General features: G+C 39.4%; 1 protein-coding gene across 3 annotated transcripts in view; it reads left to right on the top strand.

Moving 5' to 3' along the window:
• The window catches only part of NOVA1 (NOVA alternative splicing regulator 1), a 152785-nt gene extending 150172 nt beyond the window's left edge, over positions 1–2613 (top strand). For all 3 annotated transcript variants that reach the window (XM_035110239.2, XM_035110230.2, XM_035110249.2), the window contains one exon: positions 1–2613. This exon is cut by the window's left edge and continues 5267 nt beyond it. The gene's annotated coding sequence lies outside the window, so the exon portion shown is untranslated.
• The last annotated feature ends 11633 nt before the right edge of the window (positions 2614–14246 follow it).

Consider the following 14246-nt stretch of genomic DNA (forward strand, 5'->3'; position numbering starts at 1 on the left):
ATTAAACAAAAATCAACAAAACATATAGCATAGACGGTTCATTCACGATACTTTAAAGTACTAAATATCAATTCATAGAATACTAGCGTATGACCTATATCTTATGAAACCTCAGTGCCACGAACTGAATTTGCAGAAAAGGTACAGATCAAAGCAGTTGGGTTTAGGAGGAGAAATGTCATATTCAACAAATAATATTACTGGAACGAGAAACAATTGTTTCATTGGTATTGGGGGGGGGGAGTATTCAGTCTTGTCTACTTTAAAAAAAACAACCTTGTGCCATATTATTGTAGGACAGTTGTCCCCCTGTTACAATTGTAAACATACACTGGGGAATTTCTAGATGGTGTTAATGCGAAAGCCTAGACATTTTAATAAATTTAAATGGGTCTGAAGCATATATAGCAATCTATTTTGAGAGTGCTCTGGAGAAATACTTATTTGTATTTGTTTTATAAATATACACATTTATTTTTTATTTAAATTATATAGAATTTGTAATATAAGGAGTATATAATGCCTGTTTTCACTTTTCAGTTTTATGGAAGAAACTTAAATTCTTCATAATCCAGCTCCCTGTTCCGGACACTGTGCTCCAATGTGCACATGGAACGACCTCTTTCAAAATGGCTCCATTTCTCGTTCCTTTAACTAAAAGGAGTTCATCTTGTGTGCACATTCTGTGGCATATATGTGGTCCATTGTAATGAATGGGGGCGATCAAGCAGGTAAGAGCCTGCCTGTGCAGTACTATATATGTTTACTCGGAAGTAAGTCCCATTGAATTCAGTGAGATTTACTCCCAGCTCAGTGCTGATAGATTGCAGGATTCACGTTTGAGATTGCATGAGCCTATGACCACAGTATCTCTTTCATAAAAATGAACAGTAAAATATGGAAAGCTTTCATATTTGTTTCAGAAAATCTAATGATATACTACTCTTCAATATTGCAATTAAAGCTTGATTGCTCTGGAACCCAGAATGAAGAAGTATTCTTATTCTTTGGAATTCTAGAGTAATAGAGAGAAAGATAGGATCTCACATCTTCTATGACATATGCTCTGCCCATTGCTCACAAATGCTAAATAGGGATGTTCCAGTAATAAACGACATTGTTTGCAATATTATCAACACGATGCAAAATTCTCCATTACTGATTGCTGACCTTTTTTTTTTAAAGGAAAAAAATGAATTGTTTTGCTGTTTTATTATTAGCTGCCCTGGGCTCCTTTGGGAGAAAGGGCAAGATTGAAATTTAATAAATAAATAACCCGAAATGGACAAACAGTCCAAAACCAAGCAAGTAATGTAAATGAAAATTATACTCACTGTCAGGGGGGCATTGTGCAATAAAAACCCTATTTGTAGTAAACTATGAATATAAAGGAGTCTTGCTATTTTTCTATATCATAATACTAATATGATCATAATGAATTTATTTAACATGCCATGTTGGAAGTGTTGCCATTTTAAACCATGTCTATGTTATGTAATGTGACTAAGTTTAATATCTGCCATTTGCTTGGGAAGGAAAAATTAAATGTGTAACTGATGGTGGCGGGACCATGTGGCACTTTTAAGCAGTGATCATTTGTATGAATCTACATATTAAAATAATCTTTAATACTGATGTTGCTTGTATTAACTGTTCTTTTCTTCTTTTTTCTTTTCTTTGCACAGGAAAAAAGCATGCTAAGTAATCAAATGGTTGTTATTCTAAATGAGTAGTCCTGATCTTAGAAAGATCAACAGAAGTCTTGAAACCTACTGCTCAGTATTTACTGACAGATATATCATCTTTACAGCCCCTCAAGGAGATTTCTTTCTCTTAGAAAGCAATTGTAAAGATCAGGCATGTCATGAGAACCTATCACACCAGGGATGTGATTATCTGACCGTCATATCCCATATTGTCTCTCACACATCAAAAATTGAGCTCAGCTTCATACTTTGATTTAACAGGGGCATGCTTGCAACACCTTTTCTAGAGATTTGCCTTTAAACTTAACTATGGTTTAAAAACAAACAAAGAAAACCTCATCTTGATATTAGACAATAAAGCACTAAGAAAATGCAAGTCTATTATTCTCTCAATGTTGTATTTTTATAATCTTAAAGGAAGCATGGGAAAAGATACAAAAACTAGATTTGCAATATGATGGGAAATTTAGAAAACAGTATTTTCCCCATTATCACATAATAATAATAATAATAATAATAATAATAATAATAATAATAATAATAATAATAAATATTTATTATTTATACCCCGCCCATCTGGCTGGGTTTCCCCAGTCACTCTGGGCGGCTTCCAACCGAATATTAAAAACAGTACAGCATCAAACATTAAAAACTTCCCTAAACAGGGCCGCCTTCAGTTGTCTTCTAAAAGTAAAGTAGTTGCTTATTGCCTTGACATCTGCTGGGAGGGCGTTCCACAGGGCAGGTGCCACTACCCAGAAGGCCCTCTCTCTGGTTCCCTGTAACCTCACTTCTCGCAATGAGGGAACCGCCAGAAGGCCCTCGGTGCTGGATCTCAGTGTCCGGGCTGAATGGTGGGGGTGGAGACGCTCCTTCAGGTATACAGGACCAAGGCCGTTTTGGGCTTTAAAGGTCAGTACCAACACTTTGAATTGTGCTTGGAAACGTACTGGGAGGCAGTGTAGATCTCTCAGGACCGGTGTTATGTGGTCCCGCCGGCCGCTCCCAGTCACCAGTCAGGCTGCCGCATTCTGGATTAGTTGCAGTTTCCGGGTCACCTTCAAAGGTAGCCCCACGTAGAGCGCATTGCAGTAGTCCAAGCGGGATATAACCAGAGCATGCACCACTCTGGCGAGACAGACTGCAGGCAAGTAAGGTCTCAGCCTGCGTACAAGTTGGAGCTGGTAGACAGCCGCCCTGGACACAGAATTAACCTGTGCCTCCATGGACAGCTGTGAGTCCAAAATGGCTCCCAGGCTGTGCACCTGGTCCTTCAGGGGCACAGTTACCCCATTCAGGACCAGGGAGTCCTCCATACCTGTCCACCTCCTGTCCCCCCAAAACAGTATTTCTGTCTTATCAGGATTCAACTTCAATCCATTAGCCGCCATCCATCCTCCAACTGCCTCCAGGCACTCACACAGGACCTTCACCACCTTCACTGGTTCTGATTTGAAAGAGAGGTAGAGCTGGGTGTCACCTGCATACTGATGAACACCCAGCCCAAACCCCCTGATGATCTCTCCCAGCGACTTCATATAGATATTAAAAAGCATGGGGGAGAGAACGGAACCCTGAGGCACCCCACAAGTGAGTGCCCAGTGGTCTGAACACTCATCCCCCAACACCACTTTCTGAACATGGCCCAGGAGGATGTAGCAGAACCACTGTATGGCAGTGCCCCCAGCTCCCAGCCCCTATAGACAGTCCAGAAGGATGTTATGGTCGATGGTATCAAAGGCCACTGAGAGATCCAGCAGAACTAGGAAACAGCTCTCACCTTTGTCCCTAGCTCGCCGGAGATCATCGACCAGCGCAACCAAAGCAGTTTCAGTCCCATGGTGAGGCCCGAATCCTGATTGGAAGTGATAAAAATCCTGATTGGAAGGGTTAAAAAATTACTGGCAAATTTAAGATAGAAACGTGTTCATTCATTGCATTTATGTCCCAGCTTTTTCTGGTTCTCTCCCTTCTCAATCTCCACAACAACCCTGGGAGGTGGGTTAGGCTAGCAGGCAGTGACTAGCCAAAGGTCACCCAGAGAGCTTCATGACCAAGTGGGAATTTGAACCTTGGTATCCCAGGCCCTAGTCTGACACTCTTAACAACTTCACCACACTGGCTCATAGTATTAATGCCAAGATAATATCCAGTGTCACCCTGTACTAGTGAATTTCATTCCTGGGCCTGTTATCTGGGGCATTCATGGGGTTTCACATACCAGAGTTTTATCTCTATTCTATGTGCAAGTAAATATTAGTCATGCAGTGAAAAATTACTGTTGTCTGCATGCAGCATTTTCTTTCAGACTGGAGAGTAGGATGTCCTTATGAGATCACGTCCCAAATGACATACAGTGAAGATCACTGCATTACAGAATGATTTAAAAAGAACAACTTAATTGAACTAATGAACTTTTAGAAAAAATCTTAAAAATCAAGACATGATTTTGTATCATTGGGCATTGCGCTACATATACCATACAAGATTTAAATCAGGCTCAGAGCTGAAAGATTTGCAGGCTCAGAGCTGAAACAATTTAAAGCATTGTTTACTTTTATTTCACTTTTGGCTAGTTAATATGCATAAACTGCATTGGATCTGTGCTTTCATCCTTGCCTAATTTGTTCTTCAAGAAATATAAATCTCTCATGCTTTTCATTTACAGGCACAGGACTGTAATTTTCAAGCTATTTATTCCAGAATGACCCTATTTGTATGAACTGGTCTATCTGAAAGTAAAGATGTGTAGGAGTGTTACCTACTTTACAGTGTGCTAATAATGGAGACGAGCAGTGAAAGGAAATAGAAATGGGAGTGTGGAGTGCATGAAAAACTCTTTCCTTTTTTCTTCAGGAAATGTAATTTGGTGGTATGAGGTAGGCAGACAAGTTGGTTCAAAAATATTATCCAGAAGAAATGAAAAGATGTAAAGTATTTTTTTTAAAAAAAATAGTAATTTGCAGCAGATAGTGATCTCTTGTTATCCTCATGTAGTCCAGCAGTATCAGTTCAAATGTCTGGACATAGTAATCATGAACCAAGGAAACAAAAATAAGCCTACTTTTCATGGCGTTTTCTATTAGCCCTTGAGACATCTTTCACTGGTAAACAAAAGAATGAATTTGGGCTAATGTCAACAATATATTCCCTTAATTATGTGTAGGGAATCCCATTTTTTAAAAAAAATAAAAATAAAATTACTATCTACTGTAGGAAAATCCATTGGCTTATTTAGACTTCCTTGCTGATTTGTAAAAGTTGATTTTTAAGAACCTGGAAAAGTTTGCTATTCATAAACTCACGAGGCTAAATAGCCATCGCTACATTGTTTCTTTAGGGTTTTTCCTCTAATGTGTGTGTTTGTGTGTGCATGCGCATGTGTGCAAACCTTGGAGTTGCCACAAGTGTGCTAATGCCTCCCTTTTGTTTCTTAGTGGCTCCATTTTGTCTACAACTCTGCCAGCACTCACCAAGAGTCTCAAGGGTGTGAGACTCTTAAACGTTATCTTTTTCTGGGGGAGATAATAGTTAAAAGAACGTGCTATATATTATGGTTACGCTGCAAAACAACAAAAGTTAGAAAAGCATCTATGGTGGTTTTAATGAACAAAACCAAAATCTGCCATGCTTCCAGAAGGATAATTTCTAGACAGAAAGATGAAAATCTCCTGCCAAACCTGTTTCCTAAACAGCTTTTAGTAAGTCATATCCATCTTCTTGTTCCATGGTTATTCCAAATACAGTGGTACCTCTGTTTATGAACACAATTGGTTCCGGAAGTCTGTTCATAAACTGAAGCGTTCATAAACTGAAACGAACTTTCCCATTGAAAGTAATGGAAAGTGAATTAATCCGTTCCAGGTGGGTCCGCAGCGTTCGTAAACCGAAAATTCATAAACCGAGGTGTTCGTAAACCGCGGTCCCACTGTATATGTCCCAGATACATAGATTTAGATGGAAAGCTGGGGTTAAAAAAATAATAGCAAAGCTGCTTTTGTCACTTCCTTAGCACAAAAATTGGTTGAATAGGGGCAGTTGTTTTTCTACACAACTAATATACCTATTGTACTCACGTGTTGTCCCTTTTGTCAAAAGGGGCAACTAATGTCGTATCTCATTGATACAGATAATGCAGTCCACTTGAATCAGTTAAGGTTGAATTACAAAGAATCCTAAATCACTCTGATTTTCACCATGCGGATGTTTGGACAACTAAGAACCAGATTGGATCAAGCTGAAACATACCATAATTCTGCAAAAAAAGGTCTCCCTGAGCATTCATCATAAACGTACTTGTGTGAATGTTATTCTGAGTCAACCTGCACACCATTTGGGCTGCACAAATCAAGTAAATCTAACCTAGCTTTCCTTGATGTCACAGGAGCACATGATAATGCATATAATTCAGTGCTACATTATCAGCAAGCTCAGTCTTGTTAGCAACTGTTGCGATTGGGTCCTGTTTGCAGGTTCCCCACAGGCATCTGGCTGGCCACTGGGAGAACAGGATTTGGGACTTGATGGGCCTTTGACCTGATCCAGCAAGGATCTTCTAGCATTATATTTTTAGTCATCTCACCCAGTACTTCTAGCAATATGGACTGCTCTGAAGAACATAAGCAAAACTTTAATCTGTAACATTTTCAAATATTAATGCAACTATGAGACATATGCATCGTCTTAAGGGTATAATCATTTATAGGCTGTACAAGAGTCTTGACTATGTGGCCACCAAGTCACGGATGGCTTGACCCCTAAACATCAATGCAAGAGTAGACAGCTTGAAGACTACCATTCATAATGTGATCCTGAAATGGGCTGCTAATCCAGACACAAGGTGAAGGAAAGCCCTAGCCCTGGAGAAGTGATCAAGTAACATATATCATTGCCACTACTGCAAGTAAACAATTCAAACCTCTACTTATTCAAGGTTTCACACAGCAAAGGTGAAGCTAAAAAGCCCAATCTCCTTGTTGAACTTCCTCTGTTTCCATTGTGCAACTTGCATATTCTTTTACCAAATTGTTTTCTTGGGAATAACATTGGCTAACCAATATATAGGCGTGAATTAGCCTTAAGCTGTTGCTATATAAAAAAAGGGAAAAAAAGAAAGTGAAACCTCATTATTGCAATTGGCGCATAGGTTTAATTGCAAACTATGTATTGCAGACATTAGTCCCTGATTATGTTATCACAACACTATGAATAAGTAAGAGACTGATGTTGCATTCTTATTTATACATTAGTTTAACTTCAGCTAATTGAATATTTGACAAAATGCTATTCAGCGGTTGCCCTTCTAAATCTAATCTCTTAATATCAATAGATGTATCAATAAAGACAAACATTAAAAATTAAAAGCTAAATTTCTAAATTCAGCCAAGATATATTTTTTTTTCTACGAGGAAAAACTAAGATTTTTGGAAGGGATTTAGGTATCGTGTTTTCCCTTTTTTCAATGTGAGTTACATTGGCATGAGCATGAAAGATTGGATGAAGTTCTCTACTTTGTGTTAGTATTTACAGTTACACTGCTGAAATCTCTGTGGGTTGAAAAACAAGGGAGCAATTCACCAGGATCTTTAAACCCCCTCCAATCAGTGCAGACCCCATTAAAACAAATGGGAACTGTACTAGAGCACAATAGTATTTATTTTCAGATCCGCTGAGGATCTGTGCAGCATTGGAATGAATGAAAGTGGTGCTGGAGAATGGTAGCGCTATTGCACTACTCTCATTCATTTTGGAGGGGTGGGGGTTGTGCAGCAGAACTTCCCAAAGGTTTCTACCTAAACTACATTCATTTCTTCTGTTTTGACAATTGAGCTATCTTTCTATAATCTTGCATTCCTAAATGTCACTAACACTTCAGCCTTTTTTGTTTGTTATAGATCTTCAGCGGAAGACATGGTGCGCCATCTCTGAACATAACTGTTATGGTGGGATTTATATTCACTGGGGATGGTAGCAGTTATTTGGCTTCAGATGTTTTGCTATAAGAATTAATTGAGTTTTTGAATTAAAAAAGAATCCAAAGATTTAAAAAGTTGACTTCTTTTCAACATTGATATTCTTACAAATAAAACCGCTATGTGTGTATTAGAATGCAATCTGTGCCTGCATGAGTCTTTATTTTTAAAACAATTATTTGCCCTGTATTTAATTATGATATTTATTATTTCCTAAATTTATATCCCACCCTTGCTTCCAAAGGAGCCAGTGAAAACAGAGGCTTAATTATAAAGCTCTGCTCTAAATCTAAACCACCCAAATTAGTTTTGAACGATTTATTTGAAGTGAAAAATAGAAGAGCATTCCAAGGAATGGTTTAGATCACATACTCAATTTCTTGCATTCGTTCTTCTGGGCCTAGAGCAAAATAAAAAAATAAATAATAAAGGAAAGGAGAAGGTCCCCATTGAGCAGCAACATATTTCAAGGTCCTCAAAAACCACAACAATATAACATATCGTGCAATTTACTACACATTTAGGAAAGGTTGGACCCATGGAAGACACAGCAGGGGTCAAGTGAAATTATTGTCTACCTAGAATGATCCAATGGAAACATATAACAGACTCGGAGAGGCCCTTGAAGCAATGCCTAGAACTACTAAAGTATTATGTTGTAGGGTCAGTCTCACCATGTGAGAACTACAAGTCCGGTAGCAAAAATCTTCTCAACTTATTAATTCAATACTTTGCACTATCCTGACACTGCCATAATCGTAGTACATATTCTCATGGTCTTGTCTCCTAATCTTACTGCTACAAAAACAAGAAAACACCTCCCCCCCCCATTTGTTGTGTGGATCGGATAGGCAGAAGGGATATTCAGTTTGGTACAAGTCTTTCTTCAACACTTGAGTTAAGCTTGGCTTGTAAATACCAGTGTTTTGAGTTTGTGAAGATGCAATGATTGAATCAACACTTTACATACAAGGTTAAAGTATTGAATGGAGGTCTGCCTGCAAGACTGAATCCCGTGGGTTCTGACTGCTCAGTTTGTGTTCAGTAACCAATACACTTGCTATGGGATGTATTTGCCTTTCAATGCATGTTTCTTGGCGTTCTCCATTGAGCCATGTTGGGGCCCTTTTGAAGACTTTGCTATGTCTATGTTAATAATGCTCTCAGTGTCTGGAAATCAAACTGAACATGTTTTGAAAAAAAAAAGTATGAAGACACCCACCGCAATAAACAAATACAATATGCGACCCTATAACTTCACCAAGTTGCACTGTTTAGAATTAAGGAAGATGAATGACTTAATCAGGTAGGTGTTTGCCGTCTCTGTAACCAAGGAGATAAATTGTGATCAAATATAAAGAAGATTAATTTGGACGGCCCCTTTAAAGCATTTTATAGAAAATGGCATTCTTAATTACCTAATCAGCTATAAGGGAAATTGTAAAATTAGGTAGAAGATTAAAAAATCTGCCTGATCTCAAACTATCTGTGTATGTCCTGGTTTCTCACAGTGGTCTTGCTTAACAGCAAAGCAGAACATGAATCAAAAAGCAAAACATGATTTGGGGCAGCAGTGTGTGCAACTACAGCACTTCTCACTAACGGGAAACAGATCTCTAAATTACTTGTTGGTTTCTCTGGCTGACATGATGAACACAAGTCAATCTCCTGTTAATATATATTTGATGCCCACTTTTTACCACACAGTGGGCTGGATCTAGACTACCTATGACCCACAGGATACTTTGCTGATTCTCCTTGCTCCTATACTCCCTGAAAAAAAATACTCCATAGCTTTGGAAGATCCTCCAGATCAGTGTGAAAAATGGCTGTAGAAGAAATGGGTAAGAACTGCCTCTGTGTCTCTTTCCTATATCAAGAGAATTTGATGGATTTTAGTTCCTTCTGTGAATAATAATTACAAGAACAAAAACCTCTTCTTGTGAGCCAATGTACAAATTACTTTCCAAATACAGGATAGTATGGTTTCTCTAAAATAAAAGAGCAAGATAGAGTATAAGAATGCTTGGAATCATCCATTGTATAGAATCACGTTAATTGTAAAGTTGGAAGGAATCCTGAGATTCATCTAGTCCAACCCCTTGGCAATGCAGGAATATGCAGCTGGATCGAACCTGCAACCTTGGTGTTATCAGCGCCACACTCTAACCAGCTGAGCTATCCAGGCTGACAAGATCTCGGAATTTGGTTTTCAGTGCCCAGTTGAACAGAAAATGTGTTGTTGTAATTATTATTATTATTATTATTATTATTATTAATACCCCGCCCATCTGGCTGGGTTTCCCCAGCCACTCTGGACAGCTTCCAACAGAATATTAAAATACAATAATCTATTAAACATTAAAACCTTCCCTAAACAGGGCTGCCTTCAGATGACTTCTAAAAGTCTGCTGGTAGTTTTTCTCTTTGACATCTGGTGCGAGGGCGTTCCACAGGGCGGGTGCCACTACTGAGAAGGCCCTCTGCCTGGTTCCCTGTAACTTGGCTTCTCACAACGAGGGAACCGCCAGAAGGTCCTCAGCGCTGGACCTCAGTGTCCGGGCAGAACGATGAGGGTGGAGACACGTTATTGTTGTTGTTAGTCATTCATTCATAAAATTTCTATGCAACCCTTCATCTGAGGATCACAGGGTAATTTACAATATAAAAACACAAGCATTGGTGCATGTTCCATTCATACCATGGAGACATTTGCTCCAAAGCTCGACTTTCTATTCTTCATGAAGAGAAGTGCCCAATATTTGTGTTATGTTTCCCATTTCATAAATGGAGTGTTGCTTTGTTCTGTGTGTATTTGTGGAGGGGGCAGGACAGTGTGGAGGCAGTCCACTTAAATCTTGAAAAGGTATCGTGGGAAGATTCCAAAGTAGGTCTGCTGTTGTTTGTGATAAATTTAAATCAAAGTTTAAAATAATTTTACATATCCATGGTTAGAAATACGAATATTGTTGTATTAATTTTATTTATTTAACTAACTATTAACTACAACTAAATCCTTGTAGCTGGGTTGTTTTCGCAGTTTCTTATCTCATTGTCTCTAGCATGAGCCTGTAGTTTACTACAATTTAAAAACCCCAATTAGCAGGATAACCTGAGGTCACGAGTCAGGGGGTCACGGCAGCCAGAGTGCTCTATGCACCCAGTGTTCGCCTGTCCTTGCATTCCATAGGGAAGCGAGTGCCACACTGCCAGGTAAACTGCAGGTCAGAGCCAGGTTCCTCTTCCAACCAAAGAGGAATGCAGAAAATGCAATTTCGCCCATCATTTTCTGATTGTCCATCTGCCTCTCTCCGCAGTTTTGGGAGAGGCGTCCATCCCCTGGCACACAGGATACAGGAAGCGAAATACACTTGATTTGTAGCATGGTTAGAATTCAAGCAAGGAATCATAGATCCTCTGCAGCCTACTCCTATTTCTAATCTCTTAGCAAAAAAAGGAATTGTATAACAATACTTGTGTAATTCATTTTCAGATTTTCAAAAACTGAGTTTTCATCTAGAACAAGGGTAAGCACATGGGCAGAAAGGCTAGAGCTATACTGGAACTAGGAGTAGAGAAATGAAAGAAGAGTTAACTAGATAGACAAAAGTGTGCATGGGAGCAAACAGTGGATACCAGCTTCTGGGTCCCGATTTCTGGATGCTGACAATATCATACCAAGCTTTGTCTGCAAACATGAAGTTTGGGTACTTCCAGTTACGAACGGGATCCGTTCCAGAGGCCCAGCCATATCCCAAAGATTTCGTAACCGGAGGCACATGTTCTGCGTATACACACAGCGCCATAGAGCGCTTCTGCGCATGTGCGAGCGGCAAACACACTTACGGGTTTGCCGCATTCGCAACCCAAAGTTTATGTTACCTGATGGTAATGTAACCCGAGGGTCCACTGTATTGGGCTTTAGGAGCTTCAATGTGTTAACACAGCATAGTAATGCCCTCTCCTGGTAGATATGCCCCAATGTTTGCATGTATAGGGTGTCTTTCTGGAAAACCTTTCCTTAGTTATCTGGTGATAAAAAAGGGCACACAATCCAATCAAAATCCAGCCCTTTTAAGTCCCACTTATTTAAATGAGGTTAGATCATGTACCTAAAAGAAATGAAAACCCTTCCCTGAAATCATTGGAGCGTCCCAGGATCACTGTTTGGTTTGGCAGGATTTTGCTCCCTGTTTTACTTAGATACTTCACGGTGGGACCCAGCTGATGCCCTCTGATCCAATGAATGCCTTTGCTATCAGACAATAAGAGAGACTTCTTGCAAATTCATTATTTCTGCACCAAGCCTCCAACCTGGTCTAGAGAAGCCCTCAGCTCCCTGGAGGCGATTTTCAGCTACTGCTGGGAGATGCCGGGGGCATAGGAATCAGCAGAAATCTCCACTTCCCTTTTCATTGAATGGAGGCATCCACTGAATAAAAGCACTTCCATGAGTGCAAGGACACCAACTGAATCCCACCCCTTGTAAAAACTTTAAAAAATAATAATGAATTCTCTATTATAACAGATACGGCAAGTCAAAATCACACTTAGTTGCTTTTTCTGATGTTGAAATGCTTGCCAGCAAAGCATAGATGGCTAAATATATTTTCCATCCATTTCCCTTGTTCTCTGTGAGCAGAAGAAAGTAGAAGATACAACCAGTGTCCCGCTTGTGCCACCTCATCACTGCAAGACAGTTCTGTTCACAGTTATTGAAATGGTTCGTTATTGCTTTCATCAGTCAAGACATGAAAGGGGAACCTGTGGGCAGCCACCTGTGGGCAGCCTTCCAGATGAATTATTATTATTATTAAGCTGCATAACAACTCTCCTCTTCCCTGTTTGCCATGCTATCTGTGGGTGATGGGCGTTGGAATCCAGAAATGTCATAGAATCACTTTTATCCTAATACGTACAAGGATCTGAGGCATATGAGTAATAAGATGAGTGGGTCCATCATGCATTTTGCAAGCCTGATTTCAAAGTTTTCTGAAGGGGTCATAGATGGTGAAATACTAGGACTTGAAGCTCTCATAAGCCAAAATTTGGAGTTTTTTTCATTATTGGGTGGGTGGAGCGAATCTAGGGTTATATCCCAAGCTTGAATGACTGACGTAACATTAGCACAACTGATCCCCCCCTCTGTACCCTCAGTTCCCTGCACCCCCTGAAACATAAAGGAGGTGCTCTCATTGCACAATAATATTCTTCCCCAAACTGAGGGTTTTCCCTCTCTCACTGCTGTCCTTGTGTCATCCAATGCTGCTCAGAAGAGCCCCTAACCTCCCTGAAAGTGGGGTGTTGTTTTCTCTCTCCAAATGGCAGCAGGAGGGAGGAGGGAAGGGGAAAGATCAGTTGTGTACCTGGTCTTCTGCAGCCTTTGGGAACAACCCATAGTCTTTCGAGGATTGAGAGTGGGCCTTCAGATTAAGTGATAGGACTGCTATACTTCAGATGTAACTGCCCCCTGGTAAATTGCACTTCAATTCATTTCAGTAATCTTTTGAATGTTTCTCTCTATACATCATACGGCTAATTAATCCAAACTAAACATCATCTACACAAGCCCCTTGAATTGTTTCAACACTTATTGGCTGTTTAAAGAAGATAAAAGAAGAGTGTGTAACAGGTAAGGGAAATTACCAACCTTATATACTGGGGATCACAACACAGTGTCCCTAGAGGGCAAGGGAGAAGGCCCTATTGCTTATTCAGGATAAAGAATGGTCAAGAATCTATTTAAAAATATAGCTAGGACCTTTTCAAAATACAAAGGCAATAACAAAGTAAAATGTTATTGATTCCATCTCCACACCACAGTTCTATAACACATTAAAATACAGTATTTCAAACAATAAAAACTACGGAATCTACAGATCTTGATGGAAAATTAATTTCACTGCAAGCTCCGACATTGTGAAGTGTTTCAGAGTGCAGTGAGGCAAAAAACTAACTTGGCTGATTTCAGAGGAATTGACCCAATATTCTTTGGCAGTTTACATTCAGAGCCATGGATCAGTCTAAGACAGCCTCAAAGATGAAACAAAAAACAAAAACAAAAAAGCTAGCCGTTTCCCCTTGAGGAAAACACTTGGCAGTCTGGTTGAGACTACTGAAATTTAACCTACCATACATATCAGAGTCTATTCTTTCCAAGCCTTTGAAGATTTCCTTTGAGCAGGCTGGAGTAGCGCTCTATCTTCCTTTTTGTTCTTTAGATCCTGGGACTTTGCATAACATACACAAATAAAACTCGTCCGTCAAATTAAGCTGCATTTGTGGCATTTTGCTGCCTAGGCTATATAGTTCATTCTCTTCATGTTTGAAATAAAAAACTTTCAAGAACATACAGTTTTGAAAGAAATAAAGAACATTCTGAGGAACTAACTCAATAGGTTTCCTTCAGCTACTACTACCCCACCTCGCAGATCTGAGCACAGAAAGTAATCCACATATCATGAATGACATCAAACCATTTTCAGTGAGAATGAAATCAATTTCAGTTAGGTTATTATTTTTCATTCTACAATTGAAGCCAAATGCATTTAGATCAGAGTCTTCTAAA

The sequence above is a fragment of the Zootoca vivipara genome, chromosome 1 (genome assembly GCF_963506605.1).
Source record: "Zootoca vivipara chromosome 1, rZooViv1.1, whole genome shotgun sequence".
In the NCBI taxonomy this organism is placed as follows: Eukaryota; Metazoa; Chordata; class Lepidosauria; order Squamata; family Lacertidae; genus Zootoca; species Zootoca vivipara.